The 21,808-nt window shown below is 36.1% G+C and overlaps 1 protein-coding gene and 4 long non-coding RNA genes across 33 annotated transcripts in view; all 5 read left to right on the forward strand.

Moving 5' to 3' along the window:
* The window catches only part of LOC149175407 (uncharacterized), a 33,829-nt gene extending 29,155 nt beyond the window's left edge, over window positions 1-4,674 (forward strand). The window contains exons 4-6 of the long non-coding RNA XR_016258553.1: window positions 2,929-3,209; window positions 3,832-3,910; window positions 4,449-4,674. This is a non-coding gene — a long non-coding RNA (uncharacterized LOC149175407). The remainder of the gene's footprint in view (window positions 1-2,928; window positions 3,210-3,831; window positions 3,911-4,448) is intronic.
* Window positions 4,675-8,500: 3,826 nt separating this feature from the next.
* LOC149175408 (uncharacterized) lies at window positions 8,501-9,658 on the forward strand. Its single transcript, XR_016258554.1, has 4 exons — window positions 8,501-8,598; window positions 8,739-8,820; window positions 9,238-9,317; window positions 9,541-9,658. It is a non-coding gene; the product is annotated as an uncharacterized LOC149175408 (long non-coding RNA).
* Window positions 9,659-9,882: 224 nt separating this feature from the next.
* On the forward strand, window positions 9,883-10,850 carry LOC149175409 (uncharacterized). The gene is made up of 3 exons (XR_016258555.1): window positions 9,883-10,173; window positions 10,314-10,625; window positions 10,766-10,850. It is a non-coding gene; the product is annotated as an uncharacterized LOC149175409 (long non-coding RNA).
* Window positions 10,851-13,682: 2,832 nt separating this feature from the next.
* Window positions 13,683-19,013, forward strand: LOC149175410 (uncharacterized). The gene is made up of 14 exons (XR_016258556.1): window positions 13,683-13,941; window positions 14,082-14,163; window positions 14,587-14,667; window positions 14,890-14,966; window positions 15,057-15,131; window positions 15,234-15,715; window positions 15,852-15,933; window positions 16,356-16,428; window positions 16,651-16,727; window positions 16,975-17,289; window positions 17,430-17,518; window positions 17,704-17,741; window positions 17,910-17,963; window positions 18,940-19,013. It is a non-coding gene; the product is annotated as an uncharacterized LOC149175410 (long non-coding RNA).
* Window positions 19,014-19,101: 88 nt separating this feature from the next.
* LOC149175411 (protein TOPLESS-RELATED PROTEIN 2-like) overlaps window positions 19,102-21,808 on the forward strand; it is a 28,571-nt gene continuing 25,864 nt past the window's right edge. For 27 of the 29 annotated variants that reach the window (XM_089419653.1, XM_089419664.1, XM_089419644.1 and 24 more), the window contains exons 1-7: window positions 19,102-19,185; window positions 19,288-19,551; window positions 19,688-19,769; window positions 20,171-20,250; window positions 20,473-20,549; window positions 20,797-21,111; window positions 21,361-21,706. The gene's annotated coding sequence lies outside the window, so the exon portion shown is untranslated. The remainder of the gene's footprint in view (window positions 19,186-19,287; window positions 19,552-19,687; window positions 19,770-20,170; window positions 20,251-20,472; window positions 20,550-20,796; window positions 21,112-21,360; window positions 21,707-21,808) is intronic. The other 2 variants (XM_089419640.1, XM_089419663.1) reach the window with 2 other exon arrangements.

A 21,808-nucleotide genomic window follows, 5' to 3' on the forward strand; every position in this document is an offset into this window, starting at 1 on the left:
CCATTGTAAAGTCTGTAAAAAAATGCGTAAGCACGCCCTGGAATAGTGGTTGCATGAATTTCTGTTAGTGATTGAGCGCTGTTGTAGAACAAAACAGAGCACCCTGTTTTGTTGAATGTTGTCAAAACCCATTGAGATTTGTCCCCGTCTAGTAAATTCGAGTTAACCTTGGAGAAGAGGTGAAGGAAGGTGTATGAAGTCATTCTTTGTGTCAAGATGCAATTTAAGGCTGTGGGAAGTCATTTAGGACAAGGCCGGATCGTTTCACCTTCATAAAATCCGAAATACAAAGTTTTTTAGAGCGCTATGAAATCATTTCGTAGTGCCTGTTACTCACAATCAGTGGGTAGTATCCATAGGAGAAAAAATTCTCCTAGATGGTCCTCAGCCGATAGCCAACAACTCCTTGTAGCCACTAGATAGCTCGATGTGCCACTATCTTTGCCACCTAAGCCAACCACGTGGTCCCTCGCCCATCTGTTATGATCATATGTTTGAAGGTGGGCCTCCCGACCTTGAAGGTATGGCTTTTCATTGGTATAGTTGATTAATCTTTTTAACTTATAATGGACGCTTTTGGGCATGGATTGGTGTGGGGATTCGACGGAAAGAGTGGGCTAGGTCTGTACTCTTGTCTCCTCTGCCCGATTTGGTGGTTAGCCTTGTATCCTAGTCCCATGTGATCTCCTTTACTTGCTATTAGCTTTAGGGCTAACACTACATGGGAAATCTTGATTTTGGTTGTGTGGTCCCACTTCTCGACACTATATACATTTGGGTCCACATTTGTCCACTGGGTCCATAAAGGGTTAGCTTCCCCCTCCCCTTGTCCGCACTTTGAGTTGAGCCTAGAACAATGTCCCGGAGGTTGATGCAGCTAAAACGAAAGGAAAAAGCATAATTTGGCCACTCTTAACACAAAATCTACCACAAAATACAAAAGATGGTCGGGACATACAAATTTAGCACGTGGGAAAAAGCCAAACATGAGCTCTACCCCTTATCTATGGCCATCACCCTAGTTCCTATGTGTCAAAGATGAACCCCCCTCCACATTAAGGAACCCATGATTGTCCCAACCCCTAGTGGGCAATGAACTGCCCCACTTTAAAGGGGGTATCTACTGCTATATCCTACACATCATGGTCTCATCCCCTGGAGCCCGAAGCAATTATGAAGAAAAATCAATCAAAACCAAAAGGCATATGAAGAAGGGTGGAAAAACAAAGGTCGAAGTAACTTATGTACCACGATTGCTTCCTCCTACACTCATATACCCAAATGTGGCCTTCCCCTATTATAGCTACCCATGTACCATGGCATGTGGCTTAAATCATTCCCTTGATCCCCACTCCATCCCATCATTATATCACATGCCACCTACCACTTGACGGATGTACCATGGACATGTTACCCTCTTTAAAAGCCGAAACCACCTAATAGGGTCCTTGTTTAACCCCCTTATTGAGCTTGGAGACACATATACATGCCAAAGCCCACTATGGAAGGGCATGCCACCATGAAATGTCCATTTGATTCCATGATTTGTAAGCTCTTTTACTTGATTACTCTAATGATTTGTTGTATTGGAGGGCAAGGGGATGCATTGGATCTTATGCAGGATTGTAGGTGGGTCTCCATTTTGGGTTTGGTCTCCCTATACGGGGTCCAAACCCTCCAGAGGGCCACATTGACACTTGTAGGGTGAGCGTAGAGAGCCATGGGCCTCCACCATGGAAAAGAGAACTTCATGAATCCCAATACCATTCAGTGATTGCTTGTGTTCCACCTTTTGGATGAGGATGATGCACGTGGATCACCATGCCCAACTGACTTCACACTTGTACCATACACTTGGCAGAGGTTTCAGGGTCCAGATGAAAATGTGTTTCACCGCAGGAGACAAAGATAGGGCTTATGTCATCATCCTTTCAATTAAATACGGTTACAGGCATTATCAATCCACTTGGAGAACCATGAGGATGTCATTGTCCCCCACACCCTCTTGGGGACACCACATGAGACTTGATTGGATGTAAGGGCCAACCCCTCATTCACCATGTTTGGAGTCTATTCTCTCACCTTGGCACACTTTGGACTCCACTAGGCCTTCTCAATGGCCCAAGGACTCATTATGTTTATTATTTTGCACTGATGAGAGGCTTATTTTTATATTATTGAGCTATCTTGGTGGGCTTGCCACCAAGGGATGTTATTATTGCACATTGTGGCCTAGAGAGGAGGATGGGAAGGTCGAGCAAGCAAGCATACCGACCCTTCAACCAATCAACCATTGTTCTAAAAGACAACACTATTACCATGTGGCCCCTATGATTTTGGGTGTTCAATATATTTAAATATGTTTAGATCCCTCTCACAAAAAGAATCATCTCTTAGGATAACATTGATTTCCTTATTCCTAGTAGAATTACATCTTTTTTAGAAGATTTATATATTTTGAGATATAGCATGGAATATAAATGGACTGGAATTAAGTTGGATGACAAGTTCATCCCTTCAACTGTTGAGTTTAACTTTTATTAGAATTCTAATATTTTATTGTGTATCTACTGTAGATGGTTGATTTTAGTGGGCACAAATACGTGAAATACAAAATGGATTATCCCTCTTTATATAACAGAACTCGAAGGCGAGAATGTTTCATACTATGACTTTTTATTGCATTCAACCCCCCACTTTAACTTGTATAATGATTCTAATATCTTTATTATGTATCTGTTGTAGATGGCTTGTTTTAGTGAGCACAAGTAAGTGGAATATAAAATGAAGTGTCTATCATTATATAGCAAACTCTAGAGGAGATATGCTTCTTATTATGAATAACAATTGGATTTGGAGTTTGCTTACCGTTACTATTTGTATCTATATTTTAACCTTATTCACCCCATTGTTTTGTTTTCCTTGTAGTGGAGGAGAGGACATTGCAGTAGAGATAATGTGCAAAGGGGAAGTTTGTAATTTTTTATTTGTTGTTGCCTACATGTTTTGTTTTTGTTGAGTTTGAACATGGCCATGCTTTGTGTTGTACTAATTTACTTTGTTTTGTATTTTTTTCCGATTTCTTGTAGTTTGGTATTTGGTTTTATTCGTTGGGTGTGCGAAAGGAGAGAAATGGAGCGAAGGGAAAGAAATAGAAAAAGGAGAGAAAATGAAAGTGATGAGATGGAGGTTATCATTCATAAATGAAGGTGAGTCACCTTAACTATACATAATGCACTTCACTAACTATTATCTTTAGCTCATTTGTGACACCATTTACTTGTTTTTCAATTTATCATGTGTTTTATATGTGGTCTCATACTCAACTATGACTACAACTTTATAGTCCATGAAGGTCAAGTGGTGAAGATACCCTAGACATTCTACAAAAGCAGCACGAACAATTGGTGATCCATAATTTTTTCTTGTATGATAATATTGTGCTTTAAGCCATTGAAATATTTGTTGTTTTTGCAACGATTTATCCCTTTTTCATGGCTCTTCAGGGTAGTATGATCTTGTTAATGGATGTGAGGTTTGAGATATTTTGAGAACTTTGATACGAAATAAAGGGAAAAGTTACATTTGGTTTCACATTCTTAGAGATTATTGTTCATGCTTGTTGGTGCTATAATGTTAGCCAATGGTAAGCAAGTATGTGTATGGTTAATTCATTGCTTTGTGTAATTGTTATTAAGTTTCTCTCATGGTTTATTTATGATCTCATATATAATATTACTTTTTGCCGTGAGTGACTACAAATATATTCCCTAATATTTAATTTCTCTCATGGTTTATTTTTGATCTCATACATAATATTGATTTGTGTAGTGAGTAACTACAGTTGTAGTGTTTCGGATGGTTTAGTGGAGAAGATACCTTAGCAACGCGGATGCAACATAGGGAATGGGTGAGTCATGTTTTCATTTTCTCAGAAAGATAACCTCTTATGAAATATTGTATTATTCCTCGTAGAAGTACATCTAGTTTAGAAAATCTATATTTTCTTGAGGTATAGCATCAAAGATAACTAGAATCAGACTAAGTTGCACGACAAGTTCATGAATTCAAACTCTCTCATTGAACGTATTTTGGAAATCTTTTTTTTTTTTGTATCTATTGTGATGGCTTGTTCCAGTGCACATTAATTCGTGCAATACAAAATGGGCTCTCCCCTTTCATATAACAATGTCAAAGAAAGGTGTATTTGTTATTGTGATTAATTATTGCATTCAACTCTCCAGTTTAACTTATATAATGATTGTAATATCTTATTTTCTATCTGTTTTATATTGCTTGTTGTGATGAGCACTAGCAAATGGAATACAGAAGAGAGTGTCCATCATTATAAAACAAACTCTAGCGGAGGTGCATTTCCTTTTATGTATAATTATTGGTTTTTAATCATGCTTACCATTACTAACTGTGTGCATTTTAACCTTTTTCAGCCCACTTTTTTTCATTTCAGAGGAGGAGAGCACATTGTAGGAGAGATGATGTGCAAAGGGGATGTTTGCAATTTTTCCTTTGTTCTTGTTTGCATGTTTTGTTGAATTTGAGCATGGCCATGCTTTGTGCTGTACTTGTTTTCCTTTGTTTTGCTTCTATTTTTTTTGTTTTTTTGTAGTTTGGTTTAGGTTTCATTTTTTTTGGGTGTGTTGTACTCGTTTTCCTTTTATTGCACATTTATTTTACTTTGGTCTTGGTTTTGTTTGTTGGGTGTGGAAACAGAAATCATTCAGACATGGGAAACTGAGATTATTGTTCATAAATGAAGGTGAGTCAACATACCTATATGCAATGCACTTCAGTTAAAAGAATCTTTTGCTAATTTGTGGCTTCATTTGTTTGCTATTGAATTTATTATATGTTTTATCGATGCTCTCATAATCAACTATATATATCTTCTTTATGTAGTGAAGAACTACAATTGTATATTCTACAAAATTGAAGTGGTGAAGATGCAATAAACATTCTATAAATGTGGCATAAAGGATGGGTGAGATGTACTTTTCTCCTACAAAATACGTGGAAACGGAAATGAAGCAGAAAAGAAAAATGTAGATTATTGTTCATAAATAAAGGTGAGTCAACATACCTCTATGCAATGCACTTCAATTAAAAGAAACTTTTGCTACTTTGTGGCTTCATTTGTTTGCTATTCAATTTATTATATGTTTTACCGACGGTCTCATAATGAACTGTATATATCTTCTTTATGTAGTGAAGAACTACAATTGTATAATCTACAAAGGAGAAATGGTGAAGATGCACTAAATATTCTACAAATGTGGCAGATACGATGGGTGAGACATACTTTTTTCCTACAAAATACATTTTTGCTTGAATAGCTGAAATATTTTGTTGTTCATGGGTGTGAGGTTCAAGACTTTTTCCAGAACTTTGATATGAAACAAATGGAAAAGTTATACTAGGATTTACATGTTCAGGGCTTATTGTTCATGATTGTCACAGCTATAATATTAGCAAAGCGAGGGCAGATATGTGTATGGTTAATTCATCTCTCTATATGTATGCTATTTAAGCTCTTGTGGTTTATTTGTGATATCATATATAATATTACTTTGTGCACTGATTGATTACAATTGTACTGTCTAGGAGGGTTGAGTGGGGAAGATACCCTAGGCATTGTAGATGCAACACAGAGGATGGGTGAGTCACATTGTTTTCCATCAAAATGTTGTTATTATTATTCGTTTGCTCGATGTTTTCTCCTTCTAGCATGGTTTTGGGGTAGGACCACTTAATTAGTGGTTTGACATATACATCAAATGGTTTGTTTAAATTTATATGCTTTCTTGCTCCACATCGCACACAACCCCACACATTGTGGCCTGGAGAGGAGGATGGCAAGGTCGATCAAGGTTGAGCATACCGACCCTTCAACCAATCAACTATTGTGCTAATAGACAACACTATTGCCTTGTGGCCCTTATGATTTTGGGTGTTCAATATGTTTAAATATGTTAGATCCCTCTCACAAAAAGAATCATCTATAAGGATAACATTGATTTCCTTATTCCTAGTAGAATTACATCTTTTTTAGAAGATTTATATATTTTGAGATATAGCATGGAATATAAATGGACCAGAATTAAGTTGGATGATAAGTTCATCCCTTCAACTGTCGAGTTTAACTTTTATTAGAATTCTAATATTTTACTATGTATATATTGCAGATGGTTGATTCTAGTGGGCACATATACGTGAAATACAAAATGGATTATCCCTCTTTATATAATAGAACTCGAAGGCAAGAATGTTTCATATTATGATTGATTATTGCATTCAACCTTCCAGTTTAACTTGTACAATGATTCTAATATCTTTATTATGTATCTGTTGTAGATGGCTTGTTTTAGTGAGCACGAGTAAGTGGAATATAAAATGAAGTGTTTATCATTATATAGAAAACTCTAGAGGGGGTAGGTTTATTATTATGAATAACTATTGGTTTTGGAGTTTGCTTACAGTTAATATTAGTGTCTTTATTTTAACCTTATTCACCCAATTTTTTTTTTTCTTTGTAGTGGAGGAGAGGACATTGCAGTGGAGATAATGTGCAAAGGGGAAGTTTGTAATTTTTTATTTGTTGTTGCCTACATGTTTTGTTTTTGTTGAGTTGGAAAATGGCCATGCTTTGTGTGGTACTCATTTTCCTTTGTTTTGTATTTTTTTCTCATTTCTTGTAGTTTGGTATTTGGTTTTATTTGTTAGGTGTGCGAAAGGAAAGAAAGGGAGCAGGGAGTGAAAATGAAAGGGATGAGAGGGGGGGTGAATCAGTATTTCTTACAATTCACTATTGTTTTACTAGTTAAAACATATATGTTCAGAACACAAAATAAACAGCAGGAATAAATGCTTTTATTAATATAACTGTGGAGTAAAATAAATACAATAAATAGATGGTCACAATTGGTTGCCAAGCTCCAACTTGGACTTTGGTGAGGCTCCAACCTCCTGAGCACCAACTCTATTTTGCCATAGGAGTACCAACTCCCAAGGACTTCAATCCTGTTCAATTCTGAGGCTCCAACCTCTTTGGTATACACTGGTGTGCTGCTGCACTCTTTTCAGCTTCCACTGCTTCTGCTGCCCCCTTTTCTTCTGCTGCTTCCTCTATCTCATGCTCAGGTTATACCGTCCACCAACAACGGCCTAGGTTCTCTGTTTTTGCTGCTTTTATATACTTCCATGCCTCTGTCTATTCGTTTCTTCTTTTTCACTGGCTCTTTGACTTCCTTTCTTCACAGGCTCTTCAGCTTCCTTACTCCGTAGACTCTTCGGCTTCCTCAGCGCTTGCTTGCCCTGTCAGTTACCTCTGTTTATCCAGGCTTTATCGGTGCTTTTAATCACCCATCGGAAGCCACCACCCGAGCGTTTTATCAACCATCACTGAGCGCTTTAATCAACCCGCCACACTTATAGACATATATAGAATTACCATAAAACCCCTCATGGCCATATATAACCATATAATATCAATACACAGAACTAACATAAAACCCGCTTAACTCAATGTACGCGGATCTCAAGGATTATAATTCCGCCTTTATAAATTTCGGCGGGTCCGGATTTCGGCGGTCTCCATAAACTCTTAAGCCCTGACCTCCGACGAGGTGCGGACCCGATGCCCTTTTAGACTCTGTTTTATAATATTTCGGCTCCAATTATCGGCGATGTCACATATCGCTTCCCTCGATCCTTCCGACGCGATCGCTCCGATATGCCGATTGCCGATTAGATCTCCGCCGTTCATTATTCTTTCAGATCGGACGGTCAGCGCTAAATCGCATATCGCGTCCATTGCAAGCCTTTACGGACCCGACATTACTTTATGCTCCCCTTTATAATGGTTTGGCTCCGGTCTGTGGGGGCATACATTTCGGTGGTTGCGAAATGCTCCACTCCTCCGATGCGATATTGATTTCGGACCCGAAATCCTTATCTGCTGCACTTCATAATACTTCGGCTCCGGGATTTCGGAGCATACACTTCGGCGGTTCCGAAAGGCTCCACTCCTCCGATGCGATATTGGTTTCGGACCCGATATGGGTCTGGACCAATCTTAATAAGAATTCACGTCCGCCCAATGTTCCGTTTAATGGAGCATATATATGGCATATATATATGCTCTATTCCATTTGCTCTGTTTGCTCCTGTATCTCCGTTAACTCTGTCTGCTCCATTGCTCCTCTTCTTTGGCATATATGTATGGTCTATAAGTATGGCTCCGATAGCTCCTCCGATGGCTCCTCTTGCTCCTGTAGCTCCTCCGATGGCTCTGTGTGCACCTCCTCTTTGGCATATACCGATGGCTCTATATATATTGCTCCTCTTGCTCCATCTGCTCCTCTCGGTCCATTTGCTCCTCTTGGCTCCGATATGCTCTGTCTCCTCCTCTTGAATATTGCCATATTGACATCAATGACAATCTGTGTCCAACAGTTTTGTATTTTTTTCTCATTTCTTGTAGTTTGGTATTTGGTTTTATTTGTTAGGTGTGCGAAAGGAAAGAAAGGGAGCAGGGAGTGAAAATGAAAGGGATGAGATGGAGGTTATCATTCGTAAATGAAGGTGAATCACCTTAACTATACATAATGCGCTTCACTCACTCTTATCTTTCACTCATTTGTGACATGATTTACTTGTTTTTCAATTTAACACATGTTTTATATGTGGTCTCATACTCAACTATATTGATCTACGTTGTGTAGCAAGTGACTACAGCTGTATAGTCCATGAAGGTCAAGTGGTGAAGATACCCTAGATATTTTACAAAAGCAACACGAACAATATGTGCATCATTATTTTTTCTTGTATGATAATATTGTGTTTTAAGCCACTGAACTATTTGTTGTTTATGCAATGGTTTATGCTTTTTCGTGGGTTCAATGTAGTATGATCTTGTTAATGGGTGTGAGGTTTGAGATTTTCCGAGAACTTTGATATGAAATAAAGGGAAATGTTACATTTGGTTTCACATTTTTAGAGCTTATTGTTCATGCTTGTTGGTGCTATAACGTTAGCCAAGGGCAAGTATGTGTATGGTTAATTCATTGCTCTGTGTAATTGTTATTCAACTTCTCTCATGGTTTATTTATGATCTCATATATAATATTACCTTGTGCCGTGAGTGACTACAAATATAGCGCCTAATATTTAATTTCTCTCATGGTTTATTCATGATCTCATACATAATATTGATTTGTGTAGTGAGTGACTACAATTGTCATGTTTGGGATGGTTTGGTGGAGAAGATGCCCTAGGCAATGCGGATGCAACATAGGGGATTGGTGAGTCATGTTGTTTTCATTTTCTCAAAAAGATTACCTCTTATGAAATCATTGTATTGTTCCTAGTAGAAGTACATCTTGTTTAGAAAATCTATATTTTCTTGAGGTATAACATGGAAGATAACTAGACTCAGACTAAGTTGCATGACAAGTTCATGAATTCAAACTCTCTCTAGTTTAATGTATTTTAGAAATCTAATATATTTTTTTGTATCTATTGCAGATGGCTTGTTCCAGCGGGCATGAATTCGTGCAATAGAAAATGGGCTCTCCCCTTTTATATAACAATGTCAAAGAAAGGTTTATGTGTTATTGTGATTAATTATTGCTTTCAACTCTCCGGTTTGACTTATATAATGATTGTAATATCTTATTTCCTATCTGTTTTAGATGGCATGTTGTGATGAGAAATAACAAATGGAATACAAAAGGGAGTGTCCATCGTTATAAAACAAACTCTAGGGGAGGTGCATTTCCTATTATGTATAATTATTGGTTTTTAAACATGTTTACTATTACTAACTATGTGCATTTTAACCTTTTTCAGCCCACCTTTCAGCAGAGGAGATCACATTGTAGGAGAAATGATGTGCAGAGAGGATGTTTGCAAATTTTCCTTTGTTCTTGTTTGCATGTTTTGTTGAGTTTGAGCATGGCCATGCTTTGTGTTGTACTTGTTTTCCTTTTTTTTCTTGTTTTTTGTATTTGGGTTTAGGTTTCTTTTTTTGGGTGTGTTGTACTCATTTTCCTTTTTTTTTTTCACATTTTTTGTACTTTGGTCTTGGTTTTGTTTATTGGGTGTGGAAACGGAACCGAAGCAGACAAGGAAAATAGAGATTATTGTTCATAAATGAAGGTGAGTCAACATACCTATATGCAATGCACTTCTGTCAAAAATTTTTTTTGCTAATTTGTGGCTTCATTTGTTTGCTATTCAATTTATTATATGTTTTATCGATGCTCTCATAATCAACTCTATATCTCTTCTTTATGTAGTGAAGAACAACAATTGTATATTCTACAAAAGTGAAGTGTTTAAGATGCAATAAACATTCTACAAACGTGGCATAAAGGATGGGCGAGACATACTTTTCTCGTATAAAATTCTTTTGCCCATTAATACGCTGAAATATTTTGTATTTTGAGCAATGATTTATCATTTTTTCATGGTTTTGAGGTAGTATGATCTTGTTCATGGGTGTGAGATTCAAGACATTTTCGAGAACTTTGGTCTTGGTTTTGTTTGTTGGCTGTGGAAATGGAAATGAAGTTGACAAGAAAAATGTAGATTATTGTTCATAAATGAAGGTGAGTCAACATACCTATATGCAATGCACTTTAGGTAAAAGAAACTTTTGCTAATTTGTGGTTTCATTTGTTTGCTATTCAATTTATTATATGTTTTACCGATGCTCTCATAATCAACTATATATATTTTCTTTATGTAGTGAAGAACTACAATTGTATAATCTACAAAGGTGAAGTGGTGGAGATGCACTAAACATTCTACAAACATGGCACAAAGAATGGGTGAGACATACTTTTTCCTACAAAATACTTTTGTCCTTTAATAGCTGAAATATTTTGTTGTTTGTACAATGATTTATCATTTTGTCATGGTTTCGAGGTAATATGACCTTGTTCATGGGTGTGAGGTTCAAGACTTGTTCCAGAACTTTGATATGAAACAAATGGAAAATTTATACTAGGATTTACATGTTTCGGGCTTATTGTTCATGATTGTCACAACTATAATATTAGCCAAGGGAGGGTTGATATGTGTATGGTTAATTCATCGCTCTATATGTATGTTTTTTTTTTTTTACTTAAGTTTTATTTTTATTTTTGAATAAGTCTACTTCTATATTGATACAAAAATTGTTACACCGAGGCCATGGCCTCGTGAAAGATAGCCCAATGATGCGGCATGTTTACAAATCATAGTTGAACAAAACTCAAAAAACTACCCTGCTGATTATTTTCCTGAAGGACTGCAAGTGACCTGATCATAACTATTACAAAAAGTAAAAAAAAAAACCCCAATGATGTGCTTGGAACTGAAAATTAAATTGGCGCCATACAACATCCGAAACAAGATGACTAATCCATGGCAAGTAAACCAAGAAACACTGCTTGGAACCAAATCTGAGTGCAAACTTCAGAAGCAATTGAGACTACAACCGAGACCAAAAACCATAGGCAAGCAGAGTGCTTCCCGCGCGGGGGAAACTGGCGATTGTAGCGGAGCGCTTATACTGACTGTGAAGAAGGTGACGAATGAAAGTCCTCATGCAAACTGAATTCCAAAAAAACCATAGAGCACAAACCTGTTTAAACATCATGAGAAGTATCGGGCTGCTCTTCGATGATGCGACAACCAAAATTATAATCTTCTTCGTCATCAGAGGGGTGGCCCTTTTGGCCTGTAGAGCCGCCACCATGCGGGACCCTCGGGCTCGCCTTATCATTCATGATTTGGGATTCCATGCCCTTGCCCGAGCCTGAGGCCTTGCTCTGCTCGTAGTTCAAGGCCATGTCTGTCTGTCGCAAGCCTTTCCGTAGTCACTCCAGGGGAAACAGCTTCCTGACCAGCATTAATCTCGCTCAGCTCTATGGTAACAGAAGCCATGAAGGAGAAATTGCCATGAGTGCAGGGGAATTGAAGCCTAGCGGAATTAGTCGTAGAATTGTAAGAGCTTGCTGCCAAATTGTGCAGACCTCTGCCCCTTCCCCGCCCACTCCTTGTAACTGGATACCGGCCCATACTGAAGTCCGAACCAAAAGTCGAGGAGTCCGTCGTGGAGGAGGAGGCCTGGCAGCCCATTTGCCCCCTGGAGCTGCCTCTCCTGAGCTCATCCTCTGGCGGAGTTTCGGCATAACCGGAAGAGCAGGGAGATCCTGGCGGCCTGCTAAACTATGGAGGCAGAAAAAGATTAGAACAAGCTTGGCTTTAACACCCAGATGGGCGAAAGGGAGAGCAGACGTCAAGTAGCTAGCGGATTTGCAGGTATGGCAGTGAGAAGCCTGAGGCATTAACCATGAATCCACCCATCGAACCGGAGCCCAGAGAGTCCCCGTGATGGTGCGAGAACGGTTCTCTGCAGCTGCAAAGGAGGGACTGGAGTGCAAAGGAGGAGCGCGAATGAGACAGATTGAGGGCAACATGATTAGGTAATGGACGGGCCAGAGAGGAGGGACAGGCTGCAATAAAGCAGCATTGAATTTGATCTTAGGGGAATTAAAGATCGGTATCATGAGAGGCCAAGAGGTGGTGGAGATGAGCCACGCGCCCACCCATGCTGCTTCCCACGTACCAGTACAACATTCAGACACCCAGATCCGGGACGCTCTATATGCATGTTATTTAAGCTCTTGTGGTTTATTTATTTGTGATACCATATATAATATTACTTTGTGCAGTGTGTGACTACAATTGTACTTTTGGGAGGGTAGAGTAGAGAAGATGCCCTTGGCATTGTAGATGCAATGCAGAGGATGGGTGAGTCATGTTGGTTTCCAACAAAATAGTGTTATTATTCATTTGCTCGACATTTTCTCCTTTTAGCGTGGTTCTCGGGTAGTACCACTCAATTAGTGGTTTGACATATACATCAAATGGTATGTTTAAATTTATATGCTTTCTTGCTCCACATCACAAACACAACCCCACACAACATGCCCTAGAGAGGAGGATGGGAAGGTCGAGCAAGCAAGCATACCGACCCTTCATTGTGCTTATAGACAACACTATTGCCTTCTGGCCCCTTGGATTTTGGGTGTTCAATATGTTTAAATATGTTTAGATCCCTCTCAAGAAAAGAATCATCTGTTATGATAACATTGATTTCCGTATTCCTAGTAGGATTACATCTTGTTTAGAAGATTTATATATTTTTAGATATAGCATGGAATATAAATGGACTGGAATTAAGTTGGATGACAAGTTTTCATCCCTTCTACTCTAGTTTAACTTTTATTAGAATTTTAACATTTTATTGTGTATCTATTATAGATGGTTGATTCCAGTGGGCAGAAATACGTGAAATACATAATGGATTATCCCCCTTTATATAACAGAACTTGAAAACAAGAATGTTTAATATTATGAATGATTATTACATTCAACCCTCCAGTTTAACATGTATAATGATTCTAATATCTTTATTATGTATGTATTGTAGATGGCTTGTTCTGTTGAGTACGAGTAGTGGAATATAGAATGGAGTGTCTATCATTATATAACAAACTATAGAGGAGGTATGTTTCCTATTATGAATAACTATTGGTTTTGAAATTTGTTTACCAATTATTGTGTTTATATTTTAACCTTATTCACCCCACTTTTTTCCCTTTCAGTTGAGGAGAGGAGGAGAGGACACTACAATAGAGATAATGTGAAAATGGGAAGTTAGTGATTTTTTATTTGTTGTTTGTACATGTTTTGTTATTGCTGATTTTGAACATGACCATGCTTTGTGTTGTACTGATTTTCCTTTGTTTTGTATTTTTCTGATTTCTTGTAGTTTGGTATTTGGTTTTGTTTGTTGGATGTTCAAAAGGAAAGGAAGGGAGCAGGGAGAGAAAATGAAAGTGACGAAATGGAGGATGTCATTCATAAGTAAAGGTGAATCAATTTAACTATACACAATGCACTTCACTCACAATTATCTTTTTCTCATTTGTGATTCCTTTTACTTGTTTTTCAATTTATCATATGTTTTATATGTGGTCTCATACTAATATATATTGATACACTTTGTGTAGCAAGTGATTACGACTGTATAGTCCATGAAGGTCAAGTGGTGAAGATACCGTAGACATTCTACAAAAGTAGCGCGGACAAATGGTGAGCCATAATTTTTTTCTTACATAATAATATTGTGGTTTAAGACACTGAAATATTTTTTGTTTATGCAACGATTTATCCTTTTGTCATGGCTTTAGGGTAGTATGATCTTGTTAATGGGTGTGAGGTTCAAGATTTTCCGAGAACTTTGATATAAAATAAAAGGAAAAGTTACACTGGGGTTCACTTTTTTAGAGATTATTGTTCATGCTTGTTGCTGCTATAACATTAGCCGAGGCAGAGCAAGTATGTGTATCATTAATTCATTGCTTTGTATAATTGTTATTAAGTTTGCCTCATGGTTTATTCATGATCTCATATATAATATATCTTTGTGTCATGAGTGACTACAAATATAGTGTCTATTATTTAATTTCTCTGATGGTTTATTTGTGATCTCATATATAATATTTATTTGTGTAGTGAGTGACTACAATTGTAGTGTTCTGGGATGGTCAAGTGGAGAAGATACCTTAGGCAATGCAAATGCAACATAGAGGATGAGTGAGTCATGTTTTCAATTTCTTAAAAGATTACGTCTTATGAAAACATTGGTTGTATTATTTCTATTAGAAGTACATCTAGTTTACAAAATCCGCATTTTCTTGAGGTATAGCATGGAATATAAGTAGACTTGGACTAAGTTGCATGACAAGTTCATGAATTGAAACTTTCTAGTTTAATATGTTTTAGAAATATAATATTTTTTTTGTGTATCTATTGCAGATGGCTTTTTCCAGGGAGCCTGAATACGTGCAATACAAAATGGACTCTCCCCTTTTATATGACAATCTCAAAGAACGGTGCGTTTCTTATTATAATTAATTATTGCATTTAACTCTCCAGTTTAACTTATACAACAATTGTAATATCTTATTTTCTATCTGTTGTAGATGGCTTGTTCTGATGAGCACGAAGAAGCGGAATACAAAAGATTGTCCATCGTTATAAAGCAAACTCTAGGGGAGGTGCGTTTCTTATTATGAATAATTATTGGTTCTGAAATGTGCTTATCATTACTAGTTGTGTTTGCATTTTAACCTTAACCAACCCACATTTTTTCCTTTCAGCGGAGGAGAGCACACTGTAGGAGAGATGATGTGCAGAGGGGATGTTTGCAATTTTTTTTTTTTGTTCTTGTTTGCATGTTTTTTTGAGTTTGCTTACGGTTAATATTTCTGTCTATATTTTAACTTTATTCACCCCATTTTTTTTCTTTGTAGTGGAGGAGAGGACATTGCAGTGGAGATAATGTGCAAAGGGGAGGACATTGCAGTGGAGATAATGTGCAAAGGGGAGGACATTGCAGTGGAGATAATGTGCAAAGGGGAAGTTTGTAATTTTTTATTTGTTGTTACCTACGTGTTTTGTTTTTGTTGAGTTGGAAAATGGCCATGCTTTGTGTGGTACTCATTTTCCTTTGTTTTGTATTTTTTTCTCATTTCTTGTAGTTTGGTATTTGGTTTTATTTGTTGGGTGTGCGAAAGGAAAGAAATGGAGCAGGGAGTGAAATTGAAAGTGATGAGATGGAGGTTATCATTCATAAATGAAGGTGAATCACCTTAACTATACATAATGTGCTTCACTCACCCTTATCTTTCGCTCATTTGTGACAACACTTGTTTTTCAATTTAACATATGTTTTATATGTGGTCTCATTCTCAACTATATTGATCTACGTTGTGTAGCAAGTGACTACAGCTGTATAGTCCATGAAGGTCAATTAGTGAAGATACCCTAGACATTCTACAAAAGCAGCACGAACAATCGGTGAGCCATTATTTTTTCTTGTATGATAATATTGTGCTTTAAGCCACTGAAATATTTGTTGTTTATGCAACGGTTTATCCTTTTTTCGTGGGTTCATGGTAGTATGATCTTGTTAATGGGTGTGAGGTTTGAGATTTTCCGAGAACGCTGATACGAAATAAAGGGAAAAGTTACATTTGGTTTCATATTTTTAGAGCTTATTGTTCATGCTTGTTGGTGCTATAATGTTAGCCAAGGGCAAGCAAGTATGTGTATGGTTAATTCATTGCTCTGTATAATTGTTATTCAACTTCTCTCGTGGTTTATTTATGATCTCATATATAATATTACTTTGTGCCGTGAGTGACTACAAATATAGTGGCTAATATTTGATTTCTCTCATGGTTTATTCGTGATCTCATACATAATATTGATTTGTGTAGTGAGTGACTACAATTGTAGTGTTTGGGATGGTTTAGTGGAGAAGATACCTTAGGCAACGCGGATGCAACATGGGTGAGTAATGTTGTTTTCATTTTCTCAAAAAGATTACCTCTTATGAAAACATTGTATTACTCCTAGTAGAAGTACATCTAGTTTAGAAAATCTGTATTTTCTTGAGGTATAGCATGGAAGATAACTGGACTCAGACTAAGTTGCATGACAAGTTCATGAATTCAAACTCTCTCTAGTTTAATGTATTTTAGAAATCTAATATTTTTTTTGTATCTATTGCAGATGGCTTGTTCTAGCGGGCATGAATTTGTGCAATAGAAAATGGGCTCTCCCCTTCTATATAACAATGTCAAAGAAAGGTTTATTTGTTGTTATGATTAATTATTGCATTCAACTCTCCAGTTTAACTTATATAATGATTGTAATATCTTATTTTCTATCTGTTTTAGATGGCTTGTTGTGATGAGCACTAGCAAATGGAATACAAAAGAGAGCGTCCATCGTTATAAAACAAACTCTAGGGGAGGTGCATTTCCTTTTATGTATAATTATTGGTTTTTAAACATGTTTACCATTACTAACTGTGTGCATCTTAACCTTTCTCAGCTCACTTTTCAGTAGAGGAGATCACATTGTAGGAGAATGATGTGCAGAGGGGATGTTTGCAAGTTTTCCTTTGTTCTTGTTTGCATGTTTTGTTGATTTTCAGCATGGCCATGCTTTGTGTTGTACTTGTTTTCCTTTTTTTTTCTTGTTTTTTGTATTTGGGTTTAGGTTTCTTTTTTTTTGGGTGTGTTGTACTCGTTTTCCTTTTTTTTTTTTTTTGCATTTTTTGTACTTTGGTCAATTGTTTTGTTTGTTGGGTGTGGAAACGGAAACGAAGTATATGGGGAAAATGGAGATTATTGTTCATAAATGAAGGTGAGTCAACATACCTATATGCAATGCACTTCTGTGAAAAAAATCGTTCGCTAATTTGCAGCTTCATTTGTTTGCTATTGAATTTATTATATGTTTTATCGATGCTTTCATAATCAACTATATATATCTTCTTTATGTAGTGAAGAACAACAATTGTATAGTCTACAAAAGTGAGGTGTTGAAGATGCAATAAACATTCTACAAACGTGGCATAAAGGATGAGTGAGATGTACTTTTCTCCTATAAAATTCTTTTGTCCTTTAATACGCTGAAATATTTTGTTGTTTGCACAATGATTTATGATTTTTTCATGGTTTTGAGGTAGTATGATTTTGTTCATGGGTGTGAGATTCAAGACATTTTCCAAAACTTTGGTCTTGGTTTTGTTTGTTGGTTGTGGAAACGGAAATGAAGCTGACAAGGAAAATGTAGATTATTGTTCATAAATGAAGGTGAGTCAACATACCTATATGCAATGCACTTCAGGTAAAAGAAACTTTTGCTAATTTGTGGCTTCATTAGTTTGCTATTCAATTTATTATATGTTTTACCGATGCTCTCATAATCAACTGTATATATCTTCTTTATGTAGTGAAAAATAACAATTGTATAATCTACAGAGGTGAAATGGTGAAGATGCACTAAACATTCTACAAACGTGGCACAAAGGATGGGTGAGACATACTTTTTTCCTGCAAAATACATTTTTCCTTGAATAGCTGAAATATTTTGTTGTTTGCACAATGATTTATCATTTTATCATGGTTTCGAGGTAGTATGATCTTGTTCATGTGTGTGAGGTTCAAGACTTTTTCCAGAACTTTGATATGAAACAAATGGAAAAGTTATACTAGGATCTACATGTTCAGGGCTTATTGTTCATGATTGTCACAACTATAATATTAGCAAAGCGAGGGAAAGTATGTGTATGGTTAATTCATCGCTCTATATGTATGCTATTTAAGCTATTGTGGTTTATTTGTGATAACATATCTTATATATATATATATATATATATATATATATATATATATATATTACTTTGTGCACTGATTGATTACAATTGTACTATCTAGGAGGGTTGAGTGGGGAAGATACTCTAGGAATTATAGACGCAACACAAAGGATGGGTGAGTCACGTTGTTTTCCATCAAAATAGTGTTATTATTATTCTTTTGCTCGATGTTTTCTCCTTCTAGCATGGTTTTGGGGTAGTACCATTTAATTAGTGGTTTGACATATACATCAAATGGTATGTTTAAATTTATATGCTTTCTTGCTCCACATCGCGCACACAACCCCACATATTGTGGCTTGGAGAGGAGGATGGCAAGGTCAACCAAGGTCGAGCATATCGACCGTTCAACCAATCAACTATTGTACTAATAGACAACACTATTGCCTTGTGGCCCCTATGATTTTGGGTGTTCAATATGTTTAGATCCCTCTCACAAAAAGAATCATCTATTAGGATAACATTGATTTCCTTATTCCTAGTAGAATTACATCTTTTTTAGAAGATCTATATATTTTGAGATATAACATGGAGTATAAATGGACTGGAATTAAGTTGGATGACAAGTTCATCCCTTCAATTGTCAAATTTAACTTTTATTAGAATTCTAATATTTTATTATGTATCTACTGCAGATGGTTCATTCTAGTGGGCACAAATATGTGAAATACAAAATGGATTATCCCTCTTTTTATAATAGAACTCGAAGGCAAGAATGTTTCATATTATGATTGATTATTGTATTCAACCCTCCAATTTAATTTGTAGAATGATTCTAATATCTTAATTTTGTATTTGTTGTAGATGGCTGGTTTTAGTGAGCACGAGTAAGTGGAATGTAAAATGAAGTGTCTATCATTATATAGCAAACTCTAGAGGAGGTAGGTTTATTATTGTGAATAACTATTGGTTTTGGAGTTTGTTTACAATTAATATTTGTGTCTATATTTTAACCTTATTCACCCCATTTTTTTTCTTTGTAGTGGAGGAGAGGACATTGCAGTGGAGATAATGTGCAAAGGGGAAGTTTGTAATTTTTTATTTGTTGTTGCCTACGTGTTTTGTTTTTGTTGAGTTGGAAGATGGCCATGCTCTGTGTGGTACTCATTTTCCTTTGTTTTGTATTTTTTTTCTCATTTCTTGTAGTTTGGTATTTGGTTTGATTTTTTGGGTGTGCGAAAGGAAAGAAATGGAGCAGGGAGTGAAAATGAAAGTGATGAGATGGAGGTTATCATTCATAAATGAAGGTGAATCACCTTAACTATACATAATGCGCTTCACTCAGCGTTATCTTTTGCTCATTTGTGACACCACTTGTTTTTCAATTTAACATATGTTTTATATGTGTTCTCATACTCAACTATATTGATCTACGTTGTGTAGCAAGTGACTACAGCTGTATAGTCCATGAAGGTCAAGTGGTGAAGATACTCTAGACATTCTACAAAAGCAGCACGAACAATCGGTGAGCCATTATTTTTTCTTGTATGATAATATTGTGCTTTAAGCCACTGAAATATTTGTTGTTTATGCAACGGTTTATCCTTTTTTCGTGGGTTCATGGTAGTATGATCTTGTTAATGGGTGTGAGGTTTGAAATTTTCCGAGAACATTGATACGAAATAAAGGGAAAAGTTACATTTGGTTTCACATTTTTAGAGCTGATTGTTCATGCTTGTTGGTGCTATAATGTTAGCCAAGGGCAAGCAAGTATGTGTATAATTGTTATACAAATTCTCTCGTGGTTTATTTATGATGTCATATATAATATTACTTTGTGCCGTGAGTGACTACAAATATAGTGGCTAATATTTAATTTCTCTCATGGTTTATTCGTGATCTCATACATAATATTGAATTGTGTAGTGAGTGACTACAATTGTAGTGTTTGGGATGGTTTAGTGGCGAAGATACCTTAGGCAACGCGGATGCAACATAGGGGATGGGTGAGTCATGTTGTTTTCATTTTCTCAAAAAGATTACCTCTTATGAAAACATTGTATTATTCCTAGTAGAAGTACATCTAGTTTAGAAAATCTGTATTTTCTTTAGGGATAGCATGGAAGATAACTAGACTCAGACTAAGTTGCATGACAAGTTCATGAAATCAAACTCTCTCTAGTTTAATGTATTTTAGAAATCTAATATTTTCTTTTTATCTATTGCAGATGGCTTGTTCCAGCAGGCATGAATTCGTGCAATAGAAAATGGGCTCTCCCCTTTTATATAACAATATCAAAGAAAGGTTTATTTGCTATTATGATTAATTATTGCATTCAACTCTCTAGTTTAATGTATATAATGATTGTAATATCTTATTTTCTATCTGTTTTAGATGGCTTGTTGTGATGAGCACTAGCAAATGGAATACAAAAGAGAGTGTCCATCGTTATAAAACAAACTCTAGGGGAGGTGCATTTCCTTTTATGTATAATTATTGGTTTTTAAACATGTTTACCATTACTAACTGTGTGCATTTTAACCTTTTTCAGCCCACTTTTCAGCAGAGGAGATCACATTGTAGGAGAAATGATGTGCAGAGGGGATGTTTGCAAACTTTCCTTTGTTCTTGTTTGCATGTTTTGTTGATTTTGAGCATGGCCATGCTTTGTGTTGTATTTGTTTTCCTTTTTTTTCTTGTTTTTTGTATTTGGGTTTATGTTTCGTTTTTTTTGGGTGTGTTGTACTCGTTTTCCTTTTTTTTTTTTTTTCACATTTTTTATAGTTTGGTCCTTGTTTTGTTTGTTGGGTGTGGAAACGGAAATGAAGCAGACAAGGAAAATGGAGATTATTGTTCATAAATGAAGGTGAGTCAACATACCTATATGCAATGCACTTATGTTAATTTTTTTTTTGCTAATTTGTGGCTTCATTTGTTTGCTATTCAATTTATTATATGTTTTATTGATGCTCTCATAATCAACTATATATATCTTCTTTATGTAGTGAAGTTAAATTTTTTTTTGCTAATTTGTGGCTTCATTTGTTTGCTATTCAATTTATTATATGTTTTATTGATGCTCTCATAATCAACTATATATATCTTCTTTATGTAGTGAAGAACAACAATTGTATAGTCTACAAAAGTGAAGTGTTGAAGATGCAATAAACATTCTACAAATGTGGCATAAAGGATGGGTGAGATGTACTTTTCTCCTATAAAATTCTCTTGTCCTTTAATACGCTGAAATATTTTGTTGTTTGCACAATGATTTATCATTTTTTCATGGCTTTGAGGTAGTATGATCTTGTTCATGGGTGTGAGATTCAAGACATTTTCAAGAACTTTGGTCTTGGTTTTGTTTGTTGGTTGTGGAAACGGAGATGAAGCTGACAAGAAAAATGTAGATTATTGTTCATAAATGAAGGTGAGTCAACATACCTATATGCAATGCACGTCAGGTAAAAGAAACTTTTGCTAATTTGTGGCTTCATTAGTTTGCTATTCAATTTATTATATGTTTTACCGATGCTCTCATAATCAACTGTATATATCTTCTTTAT

This window comes from Pinus tabuliformis, chromosome 4_1 (assembly GCF_031772625.1).
Source record: "Pinus tabuliformis cultivar Carrire ecotype Pingquan chromosome 4_1, CPIR1, whole genome shotgun sequence".
Lineage (NCBI taxonomy): Eukaryota > Viridiplantae > Streptophyta > Pinopsida > Pinales > Pinaceae > Pinus > Pinus tabuliformis.